Genomic DNA, 19,892 nt, shown 5'->3' with positions numbered 1-19,892 from the left:
GACAGAGAACATCCAAAATATATACACAAGGACATCAGGAATGTCAGGAGGAATTTTAACAGTGAGGCTGTGATTTTTGTTTGGCATTTATTTTAGTTGGCAATATAGAGCACGATCAACCACACACACACACACACACACACACACAAACAACCACACACACACTTCCTCCGGGAGACAAAGCACAACAGAAGACAGAGAAAGGCGTGGGTAGATGGACAGCGAGGTTATTCATGCCATGACAGGCCCTGAAGTGCTAGCATACTCTTTCTTTCTCTCTCACACACACACACACACACACACAGAGAGAGAGAGAGAGAGAGAGAGAGAGAGAGAGAGAGAGAGAGACAAACAACAGTGCAATAGAGAAGAATGGCCGAGTGTGAACATCGCCGGGAGGTCCCGACCCTGACCCCGAGAGCACTTATCTTGCGGCCTTCTTATCTGCCTGCGTCTGACTGGCTGGCTGGATTAGCCCCCGTAAAGAGCGGCTCTGCCCGTGCAGGCTGGGGGGGATAATCTACAGCACAGCTTGACCACTGCCATCATCGCCATCATCATTATCACCCCAGTCCCTTTTTGTTCACTCTGGCTTTTGTCTTTTTTTTTGTGGGTGGGGGTTTAGGCGGATTTTTCAAAGATCGTCGTAATTCTAAGAAGTTCGGCTGATCTGATCCTTTGGGGGGTGGGGTGGCGGTTCACTAAAAATCTCCACAAAGAGGAGATGGGCGGCCAGGTTGAGCCGGACATCCAACTGTGTCCAGGCTGGTGTTCCACCCGGAGACTGAGACAAAAATCGCAGGGATCGGGAATCCTTCACGAAGCGCGGGATCCCTTAAACGGGATGCACGCGGTGAGGGATAAAAGGCAGCCACCAAAAAAAAAAAAAAGAATGCCCCTCCACCAACCCCGCCCCAAAAAATATAAAGGGAATTAAAACGAATCAGCGCTGCCAATTTGATTAAGTGAGCAAGGGTGTTAGCCCACCACTGAGTGCAATGATGGGTGGAAATTCCATTTGAAATTGAAAAATTAATCTTTTTTTTCCTGGTTTTTTCTCCCTCTCTCCCTCCCTCCATGGTTGGGGCTGGTGGTCTGTTTAGTGCAGAGTTGAAGGCAGATGGCAGAGGCAGGCTCAGCCGCACTCGCCCGGTGAGAGAGAGAGCTCGTAATCGCACCATGCTGAATATTCCACTCACAGATTAGGCGTGATGTTAGACCCAATTTCACACTGAAGTGGAGGAGAGGTGATGAGAGAGAAAGACAGACAGACAGACAGACGGACAGAGAGAGAGAGAGAGAGAGAGAGGGAGAGAGAAGCATTTTGCCTCTCAAGCCTGTGAAACACTGATAAAACAACAAAGCAAGGACTGTCACCTGTTATAGTGCTCCTCTCACCCGTGCATGTGTGTGTGTGTGTGTGTGTGTTTGTATGTTCAGACATTCTGTTTGCTATCAGGTGATGAACACACTAGACATGTGATGTAAGTGTAGAAGTGGCTGCATGTTTAATGTCACTCCAATCAGTTTAGGATGCGCAAATGGAAGGAAGAAGGGTGAAGAGTTGAGTAGATAAATGCTAGTCTCAAAGCAGCATTGTGTGTTTCATTGTGTGTGTGTGTGTGTGTGTGTGTGTGTGTGTGTGTGTGTGTGTGTGTGTGTTCTTATGGAGGAATATGCATACACAGATGATGAAGCAGGAGAGGTCAGCCCCTGCCCCACCCCACTGAGCACCGCTAATGAGAGCAGTCATGAACCACAGGAAAAGTGTTGAGAGCTAACACACACACACACACACACACACACACACACACACACACACACACACACACACACACACAAACACAAATACACACACAACAATGCACGCACACGCACATTGAAAAAATGGACACACACACACGTGTGCACAGACACACACAGGCGTGCACAGACACACAGACACACACACACACACACACACACACACACACACACACACACACACACACACACACACACACACACACACACACACAGGTCTCTGACAAGTGACTCATTATGGAAGTCTGGGAGTTAAGCGGGGAGCAGGCTTCTTCACTGCATGTTAATGATGACACACTTCACAGCCACCCTGACCTGGGCCAAGCAGCAGAGATAGAAAGAGAGAGACGGAGAGAGACGGAGACAGAGAAAAAAGATTATGCTGATCTTGATGTGACCGAGGCACAGCCTGGACACGTGAAATAAAGACACGCGCACTAGTATCACTCGTGGTAAAACCCTGCAAGTCTTCCAATCCTTGGGCAGTAAACATCAGTTCTTCACATATACTCAGATACACCAACGCTTAGCATCTGAGCACAAATTAAATGAAATTAACAAATTAAAACACCAGTTAAAGTTTGAAGGTAAATGCTGCTTCTGACGAGAAGTACTGCCAGCCACAGTCAACAACCTACGACACTCAGCAAGCAGAGCTATGTGTATGTGGGTGGGCAGAAATATAACTTGGACACTCAAGGGAGAGACTGCAGTTATGCAGCTTACAGATACATCTGGGATGAATATTAAAAAACAGTCTTGGCAGTGGGTGGCAGGGAGGCCTCTACGATCCTTTGGAGAGCAGGAGGAATGCCTTCTCATCTTTGTGCAAGATAAGACCTCCTGGCTCAACCCAAGGGACTGCTGCTTCTTCCGGCCAGTGCTGGAAGCTAAGCACTGTATATAAACCAGTGTTTCCATCAGTGTGAATTTGTCTGTGTCAATTCTTTGGTTCAGCGTTCACCAATTGGGTTACTTTGCTATAGGGTCATGCTTGCATTGCTACTTTGAATCAAAATTTCATTCTGCCATTTTGCATTAATAGACACATAGACACACAGACGCGCGCGCAAACACACACACACACACACACACACACACACACACACACACACATACACACACACACGAGAACACATCCAGACTTTGCGGTCCAAATCTCTTTGCCAAGGTAAGTAGGCTGTGCAGGGGCCCTTGGGAACTACTTAAATAAATGTTAATTGGACATCACTGTCTGTGCTAAAGTGGCTCGGCTCTCCACTGCAAACTCCTTGAGTGAGGACAACAACAAGAGCAACAACAGCAGAAGAGGAGCCCTGTCCTGCCTGCCTGGGCTGCCTGCTCTCCCTAGGACACTAGTGCGCACAGAGAAACAGATGGCGGCTACAATGGAAGGTAAAGCAGAGTGAAACGACAGGAGACTGAATCAGCAGTCACCCTGACCGAGAGAGACAGAAGAGAGGGAGAGAGCGAGGAAGAGGGAGGGAGAGAGAGAAAGAGAGAGAGAGCGAGAGAGAGAGAGAGAGAGAGAGAGAGAGAGAGAGAGAGGAGACATGCGTTTTCATTTACAGTTAGATATCGTAAGAATTTCCTGGTCCTTTCCTTTGCTAATGTGTGTGTGTATGTGTGTAAAATCTGTGACTACTGGCAAGGAGGACACTGCTAAAGAGACAGCCCTGTCCGCCTGGCAGGGTGGCGAGCCCGGATAACTTTAGGCCCTACTGTCACACTCTCAGCTCTTGGCGACAAACACCAATCTGCTGAGTAGCACCAACCCACACACACACACCCACACACCCACACCCACACCCACACACACACACACACCCACACACACACACAAAGTGCAGGTCCCTGGTTGGTAGAGCTTTGAGTTATCTGTTGCCTTGTGCCAGTGGGAGCACCTTCGTCACAACAACACATACTCTGCCAACACACACTGCCCCTCCACTGCGGATTAGCCTCAATTACCACACTACACAGAACGAGTGAACGAGAGAGAGGCCGAGAGACAGAGAGAGAGAAATTCCATAGCTAATTGAGTGTGGGGTAAAAACGAGGGCAGCCTTTTCGCTCTGCTACTCAGAGGGATGTTCCATTCGCCTCCCTGCCTTCCCGCCGAGGCTGCTGACATTTCCCCCCTATTCTGCGGCTCCTTCTATTACAATTAGAGCACAATGATTAACAGGCTGCCGATTGTGCTCATGTTTGCTGCCGAAGCCCCGTCCTTTTGTTCTCTGATTACAGAGTTGGCCAGAGATGATGTGAGAGAGACCAAGATGGAAATAAAGAGAAAGAGGAGGAGAGAGAGAGAGATAGAGGGAGAGAAGGAGAGAGATGGAGAGTGCACAGGGAGAGTCACTATGTATGTTTCTGTTCCTCAGGGCAAAAGAAACCTATGGTCATGGTGAACAGGGTTCACACTAGACACACACACACACACACACACATACACACACACAAAAGGAACATCATCAGACCCCAGAGACGAAATGCTTTTGTTCCTTTTTATTGTACAAGTGTTACCCTTTAGGGCAGACAGAGCCAGTGTCTTGGCATGTACACACACACACACACACACACATGGTGCACACATACACAACACACAGACACACTTGCTTTGGGGCATCCATCCACTCAAAAGGCCTTCATTCAGTGGTGTTACTTTGTGCCGGCTCCCTGGCTGGAAAAGGCACTGGGCCCCTCCTCTAGATTAGGACCCTTCCTCGCCTGTGCTTTTACCAAGGAGAGGGCCAGTCTCTGTCCAGTGATTTACAGCATCCCCTGCAGCCATGCGACATAGCTAAGCAGAAAGGGCGAGGGCCAATGCACAATCATAATCACACGCATACACACACACACACACACACACACACACCTATACACAGAGCGAGTGAGAGACCAAACCCAGACTGGTGACTATTGTTGGATCATTTTTCAGTGGGTGCATGTTGGCCATTTGACAGCGTCTGAGTCTGGTCAGACTGCTCCATTTCACTGGCCGGCAATTAGGTCACCTGCAAAATGCCACCGTTGGCAGTCCTGCTCCGTCACGTGGCAGGCCGTGGACAGAGAGCCAGGGTGAGTGCATGATTTTAAACTGGTTAACTGTGCGGCCTATGTGTGTGTGGAGGCGTGTGTGTGTGCTTGTGAATATGTATGTGCACACACGTGTATTTGTGCCTTTTGTCTCTGAGGTTGTGTGAATTTCTGCTTTCTTCTCTGTACTTGTTATATGATTGTGTGTGTGTGTGTGTGTGTGTGTGTGTGTGTGTGTGTGTGTGTGTGTGTGTGTGTGTGTGCATGTGTGCGCGCGTGCGTGCGTGTATGCCCGCCTGTCCTACCCACTAGGTTGTTAACCTTCGGGCATGCTTTCTGAAGAGCGAGATTAAAACAAATAAGACAAATAAAACAAGCAAAGCTTCAATGGACGGATCATTTAAATGTATTAGCATTTTAATGGAAAGATAAGAGCTCTCTCTATCTCTTTCTCTCTCTCTCTACAGTGCTTATGCAAGCGCTTTAGAGCAGACTTCACCTCAAACTGCGCTGTTTTGATTGGGAGCTGCTCAGAATGCTAACTGAACCCCCCCCCCCCCCATCCCTCTGGCTGACCCTACTGTTTGTGAGCCCAAACAATCTCTAATTACCAACAACACCCCGATGTCCTCCCTGTCTCCCCCTCCCCCCACACAGCAAAACTGACAAACACAGGCTCTTTACAACAGAGGGTTTAGGGAGGACGCAGACAGACAGACAGACAGACAGACAGACAGACAGAGAGAAAACGAGAAAGAATAGAGGAATTGAGATAAAGGGAGAGAATGATAGAGAGAGAGAGAGAGGTTGTTTTTGGCCCTCTTTGCTGGCTTCCCTCCTCTTTTCTCCTCTCTTCTCCTCCTTTCTTTCTTGTTCTCTTGTCTCCTCTCTCTCTCTTTGTGTGTGTGTGTGTGTGTTCTCCACTCAGCAGAGGTCAAGCAGCGAGGGCAGCCACTCAGTTCCCTCAGCTCTCTCCACCTCAGATAAAGCCTGGATTATGGAATCTGTTGTTGTTTGCACAATTAAAAGGCCGTCTAATTTGCGGCCTGGCCTCCGTACGCATGGCTAATTAAAAGCAGGCAGGCTGACTCACCGAGCCCCAAGGACAGAGGCGCTTTTGTGCCCAAAACTATTTCAGGTATTCCACCAGCGGCGGACACCCGGCCAGCCAAACTGGGAGCGCTGGGAAAGCCGAGGGGTGGGTGGCGGGGTCTGACAGGCGCTGTCTAGGAGGATCAGGAGTGTGGAGCCTTATCAGCATGGACGGGGAGGGGTGTGAGTTGGGAGAGGGATCCTCCTGTCGCAGTGAGTGAATGTCAAACACAACAGATTTGCACGTGCGCCTGCTCGCACGCACACACTCATACATACACGCACACACAAGCACACCCACTGCGGCAGACGTATACATTTATCACCAGAGTCTCAACAAAGGAGTCTGTCTCATTGGAAATTAATATGAGTGTGGAGCTGCCATCATGGCTGCCCGAGGAGAGGGCAGTCACTGAGGACGGGGGACTCCTTGCTACAGCACACACTCCACTCCACACTGAGCCCCTTCATTCCAGCCCTCACTGCCAGCCATTAGCACTACAATACAGCCCCCTCTTAGCGTGGAGACAGGACATTCTTGAAATGGGGGGGGGGGGGATGCTGGTGGAGGATGAGGCCCTTTATAGTTCATCAGAGTGGTTAAGGGGATGGGGGTGGGCTATGTGCTGGTGGAGTTGTGTGGAGGTGAGGGGGACGTCCAGCCAGCAGGTCCGTGGGAGAGCAGCAGTGGCTCTATGGGAATGCCCTGACTGGATTAAGCGGCGGAGTCACTGGGCCTGACTGAGGCCTCTTGCCAGTGAGGGGGAGAGAGGGAGAGCAGTGACAAAAGGGCCCAGGTTCCCCTCTATTAGGCTAATCTGGAATGGCATTCATGCTCGCGCTCTCACTTACGCTAATTGTGGGATTAAAAATAACCTGATCCGCAATTCACCTCCCTGCAGTCTTCCTGACTTTTTTCTTTTTTTATATATAATTCATTATACACTCTCTCTTTCTCGCTCTCTCACTCTCTCTCTCTCTCTGGCTCGCTCGATCATCAGCTCTTTTCTTTCAAGTTGCTCTACACTACCGGCGCGCTCCTTTCTCTTTCAGACCCCTTTCTTAGCCTCTTTTCCATTCTTGACTTTTCAGACAGAGGCACACACAGACACAAACACACACACACACACACACACACACACACACACACACACACACACACACACACACACACACACACACACACACACACACACACACACTACACACATGTCTGAGTAGAAGAAAACCCAACCCAACTACATTTCATCAGAATCCATGGCAGGGGTTCTGAGCCCAAAATATTTCAGCGCCTCCGGTGAGGATAAAAGCCCAAGCATCTGGGGATCGTTCCATAGGAACCGCTCCAGACATCAAACACTGCTCGAGTGTCATTGTGTGTGTGTGTGTGTGTGTGTGTGTGTGTGTGTGTGTGTGTGTGTGAGTGAGAGAACTGTGTCATGGATCTTCTCCTTCTCCTCCCCCCATTTCCATTCTCATTTTCAGCTCACAACCTAAAAAAAAGTGTGTGTTGGGGGGAAAACAAGGGGAAAACTCTTTTGCTGGCCGTAAGTTGACATCCGCTGTTTTGCTCTGTTGCCCGGGGGAACCACCATTTGGACTAATTGCGTGCTTTGGTGATGTCAGCACTAGAGCGGTGCCCATGTCTCCTCCACTCCTATCCCATAATTTCTCCTACCCTGCCTGACAGAACAACACATCAAAGTCCGGCTCTGACAGCCAAGAGGAAATGAGAGGAGAGGAGAGGAAAGGAGAAGAGAGGAGGAGAGGAAAGGAGGACAGGAGAGGAAATGAGAGGAGAGGAGAGGAAAGGAGAAGAGAGGAGGAGAGGAAAGGAGGACAGGAGAGGAGAGGAGAGGAGAGGAGAGGAGAGGAGAGGAGGACAGGAGAAGAGAAGAGAAAAGAGGAGAGGAGGTTGTGTGCGTTCTGTCCACACTGATCGTGCTGGAGGTGAGTAAATCAATCATAATACTCCCGCGACGCGAAGACCGTGGCAGGGGCCCCGTTTTGGAGGCGCTGTGTCTATGTTGGAGCCCATTTCACGCTCCCGCACACCGCGAGACACAGGGCCGGCCTCGGCCTCGTCCGCTAAGCCTCTACCTTTTATTGCCTCTCATGTCCTCCATTACTCATGCTATACGGCCCTCCTCCTGCTTCCCTCTGCCTCTCTCTCTCTCCCGCTCCCTCTCTCTCCTGCTCTCTCTCTCTCTCTCTCTCTCTCTCTCTCGCATGCGCTCTACTAATGAATAGGGCGCTGGGAACATATGCGTCTGGCGATGGTCGGAGGGGGGCAGGATGAATTCGCATGGCCTTGGAGTAATGAATGTGTCTCTTTTAACGTTAATTCCACTGACTGCAGGGGGAAATGCAGGAGGAGAGATAAACAACTAGCACACACTGGGAGCAGAGTGGGGAACGGTACGCATGTGTGTGTGTGTGTGTGTGTGTGTGTGTGTGTGTGTGTGTGTGTGTGTGTGTGTGTGTGTGTAGGTAGTGACTTCCATTTGTGTGTGTGTGTGTGTGTGTGGGATTTAGTGCTGTTTGGATAATAACAATTTAAATTGCACCTATGTGGCTGTGGAACAGTAGGAACACAAACTGTGTATGCATATACATATCACACACACACACACACACACACACACACACACACACACACACACACACACACACACACACAGAAAAATCACTATGCCCGCTTGAGATTCCTGCAACCACCATTAAAGACGCAAATCCATTTCGCTGACGATTACTCCAAACTGCTGTGCACACACTGCTGTCCATTCATTAAGTACAACTAATATGATTTACAAGCATGTTTTCCCCCATTTCTTCCAGTTAGTCGAGCTTATCTACCTCTGAGTGGGACCCACAAAAGCCCAGCTGGATCTGCGCTGTAGAAGAATCTGGGAATAAGCAGCCATCACACTGTATTCACAGGGGTGGGCCTGTTAGGTGCATACCGTCTGCATGCATAAGTGCCTGGTCATTCTGAAGAATTCAATGCAGCCATCCCTTATATCACTGTCGTACTGTAGACAGCATGTTTTTTTTTTCTTCTGCAGATTGAACTGACGCACCCAATTCAGGGCAATGTTGACAGAAATACTCGCAGGCTTTGCTGTGCACTTTTTTAGACTCAAGGATTCAACACAATGGCAGCATTGATACACACCCACCCACCCACACACACGAACACACACACACACACACACACACACACACACACACACACACACACACACACACACACACACATACACACACACACACACGCGCATGCACAAAGGCAAGCATGCGTATAGTCACGATAATCACAAAGAGGAATACAGCTGCTCTTGATAACACACCTGGTCTTAAAATTCAGATCCTGACTCATATTCCTCTATAAGTGATTCTCAGCACAGTCTAACCCTCCCACATCTCCAAACCTTCCGCCTATTGCAGGAGTCCCTCAAACACGAGTCCCCCTGTCTACCCCCAGGCATGGGTTTAGTAGCACTGAGCTCGCTGTGTGGGTGATGATCAGTGTGGACGTGTGAGTGTGTGTTTTTCTTTCAACCTTGCCCATAAGAGAACAGATATCACAAAATGCACACACAGGCAGAGACAGAGACAGAGACACACACACACACACACACACACACACACACACACACACACACACACACACACACACACACACACACACACACACACACACACACACACACACACACACACACACACTCACACAATGGCAAATGAGCACGGCCCAAGAGGAGGTTGCTGTGATAACGTTTTCTGTCATTTTCAGACGTGCTGATTGCGGTGCCTCTGAACCACTGCATGCTGGGAGTTGTTTTTTTTACAAAAGTGGCTGTGACAGGACAGCTTCGCATCACAGGCCTTGTCAGTGGGCAGCCTCACCATCACAGGCCTTGTGAGTGGGGAGCCTCATTCACCATCCCACCATCGTGAGCAAGGAGAGGGGAAAACAGCCAGAGACTAGCCAGGCTGCATGGTAAACACATTTTAAGTATACATTAACTCCCTCTTTCTCTTCCTCCCTCCCTCCCTTTCTTTCTCTCTATCCTACCGTCTCTCTCCCATTCTCTCTCTCTCTCTCTCTCTCTCTCTCTCTGTCTCACTGAAGAGTAAGTAGCGCCATTCAGCATTCTGGGCAGAAATGTTTAAGTGGCCTTTCTCTCCGCTTATCAAAAGCCCTCCTCTCCCAGACACAGCTACTGCAGAGACCACAGCTGAATCCAAATGATGTAAAGAGCAGGGAAAGAGAGAGAGAGAGAGAGAGAGAGAGAGAGAGAGAGAGAGAGAGAGAGAGAGAAAGAGAAAGAGAGAATTGCAAAAGCGCAAAGGGGACCAGGGAGTGGTGTGCATTTGTGTGAGCGTGTGCATGTGTGTGTATGTGTTAGAGAGAGAGAGAGAGAGATAGAGACATAGAGAGAGAGAAAGTGTGTGTGTGTGTGTGCATCTGTTTGTGTGTGAGAGCATGTGTGTGTGTGCGTGTGTGTTTAGAGAAGGAGAGAGTGAGAGAGAGAGCACAGGGATGCGGGAGTGGGTGAGGTGATTCTAAAACCTAGTCTGGTTAAAAGCAGTGGCTTGTAGTGTGGCTGTGGTTGTGCTCCTCTCTACCCTTCTTAAGGATCCTGTTTATTGCTTTTTGTCATTCTCAGCCATATGCTGGGCTCCAGAATGGGAGAAGTCATTATTTTGAGGGGCATCATTATATGTATCCTATCACAAATTAGTTGCATAAACGGAGTGCAATGCGCTCAGATTGAAACATCAGCCATTACGCCAGCTCTTCTGTAGCATGAGAATATTCACGCTAAAGTTCCTTCTAATTAAAGCGCTGGTGGAGGAGAGACCGTCGAACCCCTGCGTCTGCATTTCAAGGGCCTTGGCTCGTGTTTTTTTTACATTTGATTTGTTTTAAACACCCTTTTAATTAAATGCTGACATTTCTTGGGGATTTGTTTGAAAGAAAACAACAGAGAGAGAGACAGAGAGAGAGAGAGAGAGAGAGAGAGAGAGAGAGAGAGAGAGAGAAAGAGAGAGAGAATAATAATAGAAAAACAAAGAGAAAAGGACTGGCAAAGATATGGGTCTGTTTTTTCACTATGTTGCTATGAGCATAAAGACTCATTAGTATTCATGCAGTGGGCTGGAGAAGTAAACATATAAATAAACACATGAGAAATGGCACAAAATGTCAGAACAGCTGTACCTTACAGCACTCTAGCACTGAGACAAATGCTACTGTTGCATTAACCCATTCAGACAGACAAAAGAGAGAGAGAGTGAGAGAGAGAGAGAGAGAGAGAGAGAGAGAGAGAAGGGGAGAGGGAGGGATGGGATAGAAGGACAGAAAGGAAGGAGGAGAGATATGAGATAGAGGGATGGCATGAACTCATTGCAGGAGAAAGGGAATGAATAGAGTGTCGGGAAGGGACAGAGGAGGAAAACAAGGCAGTCGTAGAGGGAAAGTGTGAAATGGAAAAGAGAGGAAAACATTAAGAGAGGGAGAGGAACACAGGAGGGATAGCAAAGCTGATTGATTTCTTGCCAAGGGCGATGGGAGAGTGATAGAGAGAGACAGAGACAGAGAAAGGGAGAGAGAGGGAGGGAGGGAGGGAGGGAGGGAGGTTGGGGAAGGGAGAGGAGTGATCACTAATCCTCACAGGCCAAAACTGTGGGCAGGGGACTGTCATAAAGAAACCAAATGGCTGCTTCAACCTCTGACAAGGGCAAACTACTATTGAAAGAGAAACAGAGTTGCATGTACGCACACACACACACACACACACACACACACACACACACACACACACACACACACACACACACACACACAAACAAACATATGCTTGCGCACAAACAGAAACATACACACACACACATGCGCACGCCACGGAGCATACAGACATGACAACATCCTCCATACTTCACAGTTGTATAATGCGCACACAAAGCCACACACACACACACAAAAGCACAGATGTGCATGGAGACACACATACACAGGCGATCACACAATCGGAGTGTGTTCAGGTGTGTTCATAATCTGAGTCGGCCTTTGGGGCAGTGGTGACGTGTGTGTTGGCGCTGTTGTGTGGGGTGATTGCTAAGCACATGTGTTTAAAGTGGCCTCCGTCTCCGAGCCTCCTCATCTTACACTGAACACAGCGCATCCTGAAACCAGACACCCGTCCCTGAGGTCATAACCCCATCACCTCCCCAACAACCACAATGTATGCCTCTGTGTCTGTGCGTGTGTGTGTGTGTGTGTGTGTGTATGTGTGAGTGTGTGTGTGTGTGTGTGAGTGTGTGTATAGAGACAGAGAAAGAAACAACGAGAGAGAGAGAGAGAGAGAAAGATAGAGAGACAGGGACAGAGAGAGACAGAGAGACAAAGACAGAGAGAGAGAGAGAGAGAGAGAGTGAGAGAGACAAACACAGACAGAGAGAGAGAGAGAGAGAGAGAGCCTAGTAGGCTCATCACCAGGCTATGGCTGAAGGCTTGGACGTCTGGTGGTCTGATCCCTTAATTGCTGACCGGAGCAGAAGTAATGAGGGGAGCCTTTACTTCTGAGCCTCCGCTGTGTGGATCCTCGTTAAGGGCTCCAAACGCTGCCCACTAGCCCTCCGGCACATTCCGAGCAGGGCCCGAGTCCTTTCTCTCTCTCCGATACACACACACACACACACACAGGCCTACACGTCACATCACAAATAGGGGCAGGAGGTGGTGGAGAAGTGCCGGGTTTGGATTGCACACGCACACGCACCAAACGTGCGCGCAAACGCACACACACTCAAACTTCTCACCTCACCTCTCTGCTTGTGGCTTGTGGAGTAATGACTGTGATGTTTGGTCATTTAGCAGCAAATCAGAGCCAGTCTGCTGGGTCCAAGGAGCTGTCCTGCTTCATTTCAATTTAATTCTACAGTAATGGCCATGATGTCTTATTACTGCATATTCCACCTCAGCGGCACTGCAGGACTTCACACTGGCGTACCTTGATAAAACACGACCACAGCTCCAACAGTTTCAGATAGCCGGTCGTGTTGTTTGGGTTCAATTGAAAGAGAAGGATGTGCAGAGCAATACGGAGAAAAACAAGGGGGTAGTGGGTTTCAAGGGTAATATGGGCATCCCATAATCTCGTTACCATGCAGCACCAGAATGAAAGGCAGATATAGTGCTGACAAAGGGTTTCGTCTCTCCCAGGTAAATTCATTTGTGGTGTCTAGTCGGAGCACAGAGAGCCGCTCTCGCATGGTTAACACCCTCCTGGGTGCAAACCAAGAGGCACCACAGAGCCCAGAAATACCATCAGATTCTTTATGTGGATTACATTCTAAACATTTACAACATTTTAAAATTCCAGATACGTGATGGAAATCTTTTCCTTATATTGCAATTAAAAAACAAAAAAGCGCTTCCCTTTCAGTTTTGGACTTAAATAAAAAAAAATATCTGAATCCACGGAAAAATCTACTACATGAACTGTACTGCAGTAAGTCTTTCGACAGTTCACCATGTTGTTTGGTCAGAGGCAGTGCAGTGTAGTAGAGCATAGCAGGAACACACACTTTATTACCATCGTCCCCGGACACCTCTGTGTCTTAATCCCAGCACTAGGGAGGCGTCTGCGGCCCGTAAACGAGCGTGGCTGCTGACCTCTGACCCCCCCAGGTCGGTGATCCAGGCATGATGTATGGGGCCGCCGGGCCACCCTCCGCCCCGTGCCAAACTTTATTTCCAGGCTTAACCTTCCAACGCCTCCCAAAGCACCCCACTCAGTCACTGTCCCCTCCTCCTAAGCCACCACCAAAAACTATGACCGCAAGGAAAGGAGGACATGGCCATCACACACACACACACACACACACACACACACACACACACAATACATCATAAGATGGTGCATGAAAGACATTGGAATGAAATGTCTTTTCATTGAGCTATAGTTGTCAATTAATGAACCTCTAGTTTTGTTAAAATAATTAAAGAAATAAAAGTAAATAAATATAAATGTATCTATGCAAGGTTAGCTAATGAAAAATGTAACCGCATAATAATGATAATAATAATAATAATAATAATAGTATTAATAATATTAATATTATTATTAATAATAATAATAATAATAATGACGATAATATTAGTTTTACTATTAACATCAATATTACTACTACTACTAATAATAATAGTAACTTTTAAAATCCTTCTTAAATGTAATATCAAATATTTATTTATATATTTTTGTTGTTAATTTGTATTTGCTAACACTAATTTGTGTATGGGTGTGTGTGTGTGTGTGAGTGTGTGTGTGTGTTTGCATGTGTGCAAAACAAAAAGTGAAGAGTGTGAGTTCTTGCTCTTATGTGGCGTGCTTGAGCAGTATGCCATGAGTGAGAGTGGGGTTGGTAAAGGATATCCCCACGCCTGTGATTCAGCAGTAGGCTATTTGTGCACATTACGCTCACCTGTCTTCACGTTACATTTTTATTTGTACATCCCCCCCCCCTACTCCATTTCTTGACAAAAACACTGTCAAATGTGACGTTGTATAAACCGCTGCTTGCCATTCTGCTCTCGCGCTTTGAATAGATGGAATGTTGATGGAGTACAATTCAACGGTTAAAGCGTATCAGACGCGGAGTGATTCCTAGCGGTGAAGAGTCCGAGTTGGGGTTGTGTCAGAATATCCCCACACATGGACCATGTCCAATCACAAATGAATAAATGGTTTAAACGCACCTAACATATATGTATGCATATGTATACGTATGTTTGTCTAAAATGATCTATGTCTAAACACAGAGATTTATGTAGATGCACAATTAGAAATGTTAAATCCATCAGCAAAGACCCTCATTATGAAATGCAGAAATACATTTCTCAAGCGGTTTTAAAACATTTTAATTAAGCTTTCTAAATCCAAAAAAAAACTTCAACGTTAACATAAACAAAACTTTTTTTTTAATTAAAATAAAATCAGACTCATGTATGAACTCCTGTTTATTGCAGTTCTCTATTCTGTTTCCAAATTAACAGTTTATCCCTACCATTGTGCTGGAAACAAAATGTAATTTGATAATGATAGCTGAAGCGATTACATTTCTTTTTCACTCAGAGATTTATGCAAGAGTCAAGGTTATGAATGTTCAAAGCACAAGCAAGACAAAAAAGAAAAAGCTGAAATATCACCTTCACTTTCCATTCCAAATATAAGAAACCCGACCAACCTTGTCCTCTAAATACAAATAAAACAGTAAATTACCACCCTCATCAGCGTGTGTGTTTTTCCACTTGAAAACTCATCTAGAGCTCCTGCCCAAGCCAATATCCGCCACAGAAAGAAATGATTAATTTTGATCTTACATTTCTCCCTAAGCGGACAAACTGAAAAAAATTAACTTACTCATAACACCTTCCATCCAATCCTAATTTTTCTTCTTTTTTCCCTCCCCTCTCAACACTTCAAGGGGCCTCTCTAGTGTCAGCCAACTGTCAACCATTCCATAGAGCCTTGGTTTTTTGCCAAGTCATTAGAAAGAATATTCTAGAACACGCCATCTCCGAGTCTCGCCTTTGCCTCACCATCACCCCTCTACCTCTCTGTCTCTCACCCTCTCTTTCTTTATCACGTGGTAAGAGCCCTGATAAAAGCCCTCAGCCAAGTCACCTGGCTCTATGCCTGCGTGTGTATATAACAACATAAAATAAAAAAAACATAGATACGCATGACGTATGACATATATATATATATATATATATATATATATATATATATATATATATATCACCAGGCAGCCTTGCCCTTATCTCTTAGCAGCAGTGCGATAAGGCCTCGGAGTGATGAGAAAATGAACTGAATCGATGGTGTGATTTTGTTATCGGCCCTTACAGTGGATGTGGTGGGCATAGTGAACATCCAGAGGAGGCCCGGGAGCCTGCTGCCCCACACCCGCCAAGCTGAAGGCCTGGTCTGGCCGTCCGGCCAGCCAACAGAGAGTCCAGAGCTGAGGGCAGATAACTGCATACTGTGATCCCAGCCATTGGAGCCTCTGTCTCAGATAAGGCCACTCACTCGGTACACACCTCATCACTCACGTGTATCTATCTATTCCCCTACCTCTATGTCTCTCTTTCTTTGTGTGTCTGTCTCTCTGTTTATTTTTGGTGGGACGTTATTCTAAAAAGATTTCTCAGTAAAGACAACATATTGTTCAGTTTGGAGATATTTTTTTTTCATGCAGCAGCAATTGTGACTTTCCACAGCGGTACTGTTGAGGGCCAACAGATGGCAAGGGAGATGATCAAATTAAGGTGAATTTTTCAGAGGTGTTCTCTTAAATTAGATGGAGAGAGCACAGGCAGGCAAACAAGAGCGAGAGAGAGAGAGAGAGAGTGAGAGAGAGAGAGAGGCAAACCGTTCTCTCCTCTCCCGCCTGCCTTTCGGCTTTGAACGATCGGAGACACTCACGGAGGGCCTCGGCCAATTTCCCTCCATGAATTAAGAATGAGCTCCACATTGTTCGAAACCACCAGCCTCGGAGACATCACTCTCACCCCAAACGGGCACCGAACAGGACAGACTCCGCCGTGATCAAAATGCCTTTCAGTGTAATAATACAGATAATAAAACAAAGGAAATATATGGTTAGGGAGATGTGACCTAGCCTGGCACTACAGACCAGTAAATCAGTAAATATTACCAGGCCGTATCGGAGGTAATTGAAACTTTTATTCTTTGAGTAATGGCTCCATCTTCAGTAACTCAGTCCATTAGCATGATTCCTGCTCACCGCCAGAATGTATATCACACAGCAGGAAAGTGGTCCCAGTTGCTAGGAGATCTATTTCCATTCGGAGTAAGAGAAAAAAGGGGGAGACAGAGAGAACTGGGGGTGAAGGAGAGGAAAAGGGGCCAAGAGAGAGAATGATCGAAAGAGAGAGAGAGAGAGGGAGAGAGATGTTTTGTTCGATATTTCCCCTACCCCCTTTTTTCTGTCTCTTTTCCTCTCTTTAAGATCTCAGGCCATTATTTCCCTTCGCTTCTCTCTTTGTTGCAGAAATCCATTTTGCGACGAATCAAAGAACTAGGGGTTCAGCCATAAATCAAACAGCAGCTTAATATGGGACTTAAAGTGGAACCATGCTGTAACGCCTGCTGTAGCAGGGACATTAAACACCTTCGCACATGGCCTTGGCCATATAGTAATTCTGACAGCTTATTCCTCCCAGATGATGGGGTCACAGGCTTTACATCATATTTGAAGACTGACCCCAGACTCTGTTCCCTTTCTTTTTTGCACATTCTCTCTCTCTCTCTCTCTCTCTCTCTCTCTTACATGTCTGTTCTCATTCCTATGAGTGGAAAATATCTCACAATGTGGAGGAGCCAGGTTGACTCTAAAGCAAGAATTGCATCTATCTTCAGGGAAGGCCTCTCCATGGTACCCACAATGTATAACAACTCTGTGCAGAGTCTGTGTAACACCAATCACCAGCCCTATCCTCCATCTTGGAAATCGTCACATGGCCAAACTTCTGAGCCAATGTAAGCATAGAGACCAGTCCAATAAGCTTCAGAGTCAAGAGTTCCTATCATAGCCAGTGAAACAGCTGTGCCCCTCTTTCCAACGCATTAGCACCTATCCATTTCTCCTTCTATCCTCAATTAGTCCAGTTGCAAGCTTTTAGAACAGGGTAATCATTCTCTCGTGCTATCTCCCCAGAACGTGTAGTGTTACCCTGCATCACCTATTAGTGAGAGAGAAAGAGAGAGAGGTATTTACAAAGAAACAGAGAGAGATAGAAAGAGAGAGGTACGGATGGCCGTAACAGTTCAGCAGAAAAGGTAACAGAGCATTGCGAGCCGAAACCTGCTTCCAATTAGCACCACTGTGAATGTCTATTGTGGAGTGGCAGACACGCGTTATCACTGGAGTACTGCCTCTCTCAGCCTTTCAGCACTGGTAAAAATAGACAGAAAAAAACAAAGCTGAATAGAGAGGGAAAAAAACACAGAGAACATAAAGTCTTTTAAAATCGCTTTTAGTTTTTTTTTTTTGCATTTCTTAAAAATGTTGCAGGGATTTTCTTTCTTTTCTTTTAAAAGCCCTATTAGTGAGTCTCATCAGGTTTGTGAAGGAGATTATACTAATAATTCCTGCATAATTACAGATTTATTTTTATCTATTGATTTATCTGTCTATTTATTGTGTTTATTTATCTATTTATTTTAGGCCCTTGTCTTAAACATGGCCTGTCTCGACTGTGTGCTCGTAGGGCTGGAAATTCTGACCACAATCGGTCCAACCCCCAGCAAAAAAAGAGCCCAGTCCTGGATGGTGCTCAGAACTATTTAACAGTAATGTAAACCATCTGATGTGGTCGTTGTGTGTTCTTTTCATAAGCCCTCCTTTTTAAATGCCATTTCTTCTTCTTTAAGCTTTGCCATTCAAACGGACAAACACAAAAGATGCATTAACATTCAGGCTGAGCGGACGCAAATTTCAACAGAAAAAGAGAGAGGAAGAGAACACAAGAAACAGAGAGAGAGAGAGCGAGAGAGAGAGAGAGAGAGAGGGAGAGGGAGTGAGAGAGATCAACAGAGCTTACGGATGACTTCACATTACCAACTGTGATATAATGGGAGTGAGATTGAGAAAGAGAGGGGAAGAGAGAGAGACGGGGGGGCTCTGAGGATGCCCGGCTGAATGTGAGGAGGCTGGGGTGGGTTGCCTGTACCTGGGTTGGTGATCCTCCTGTGCTGAGGGGTAGTGGCGGTCCTCCTCTTCCAGTCCAGGCTTTTATAGAGTTAGGTAGCCAAACAGCAGGTCAAAAACACGCTGCCTCCTCCTCCCCATTCCAATACGGACACACACACACACACACACACGCGCGCACACACTCACACGCTCTCTGTGCGCTTGCTCGCTGGTGCGCACACTGCAGACGGCTCACACACACATGCTCTAGCCCTGCCACCTAGTAGACTTCACTCAACACTCTCAAGCGCCGAGCAGTCAAAAAAAAAAATAGGATGGAGAGAAAGACTAAAAGAAATGACAGCGACGGACTGTTTGGTTATCCGGACGTCACGGCAGGAGGTTAAATGAACGCTGCGCTGCTTGCCAACCTCTCCTCTCTTCTGTCACTCCTTTTTTTCTCTGCCCCTTTTCTCTCGTTCACACACATGCACACACACACAGATTCAAGCTCTTCGATTGCTGTCTGCAATAGATTTGTCCTCCCTTTTCGTTCTTTCTTTCTTTCTTTTTCTTTCTCTTTCCTCCTCTCTGTCTTTCTCTCTCCCTTTCTCTCTCTCTCTCTGAATCAGTGTAGAGCGTATAGCAGCAGAGCGGGCTCTGGTAAGTTTGCCGTTCTCTGAAGCAGACTGCTTGCAGAGCAGCGGTCCAGGATCGCCCGATTGGCTGAGCTGCTGTCTGTCTACACCCAACGGGGGAGGAGGAAAGGGAAGGGGGAGGGGCCATGCTCCTGCTTTAACCATTTGGAGCCTGAGGAGTAAGGGAGAACGAGAGCTTTCACATACTTCCCCTGGTAACGCTCTCTCTCTCTCTCTCTCTCACACACACACACACACACACACACACACACACACACACACACACACACACACACACTCACACACACAAACACACACAGACTTGCAGCTGTTGTTGCTGCTGTGAGAGACCACAAAAGCCCACCTTGACACACACCTCCCTTAGGTCTAAGATTTCAGCAGAGCTTAACACACACAGCATGTGTGTGTGTGTCTGTGTGTGTGCACGCCTAAAGCTAGCCCTGCTGGCATCCTATTGAGCTTATACAAAATTCACATAAACACAGGCACACACAGGCACACACAGGCACACACACACACCAGAGATACCCTAAAGAAGTGCTGTGATAAACACACACAGAGGCAGGCTATATT

General features: G+C 47.0%; 1 protein-coding gene across 10 annotated transcripts in view; it reads right to left on the bottom strand.

The window, feature by feature from the left end:
- The window catches only part of tenm3 (teneurin transmembrane protein 3), a 478,631-nt gene that overhangs the window by 129,983 nt on the left and 328,756 nt on the right, over window positions 1-19,892 (bottom strand). Inside the window, exon 1 of one of the 10 annotated variants that reach the window (XM_042703123.1) lies at window positions 18,701-19,483. The exons of the other annotated variants lie outside the window; for them this stretch is intronic. The gene's annotated coding sequence lies outside the window, so the exon portion shown is untranslated. Of the gene's footprint in view, window positions 1-18,700; window positions 19,484-19,892 lie in introns of those variants that run through there. 10 annotated transcript variants of the gene reach the window in all.

The sequence above is a fragment of the Clupea harengus genome, chromosome 22, assembly GCF_900700415.2.
Source record: "Clupea harengus chromosome 22, Ch_v2.0.2, whole genome shotgun sequence".
In the NCBI taxonomy this organism is placed as follows: Eukaryota; Metazoa; Chordata; class Actinopteri; order Clupeiformes; family Clupeidae; genus Clupea; species Clupea harengus.
This window is presented reverse-complemented; position numbering and strand designations above follow the sequence as displayed.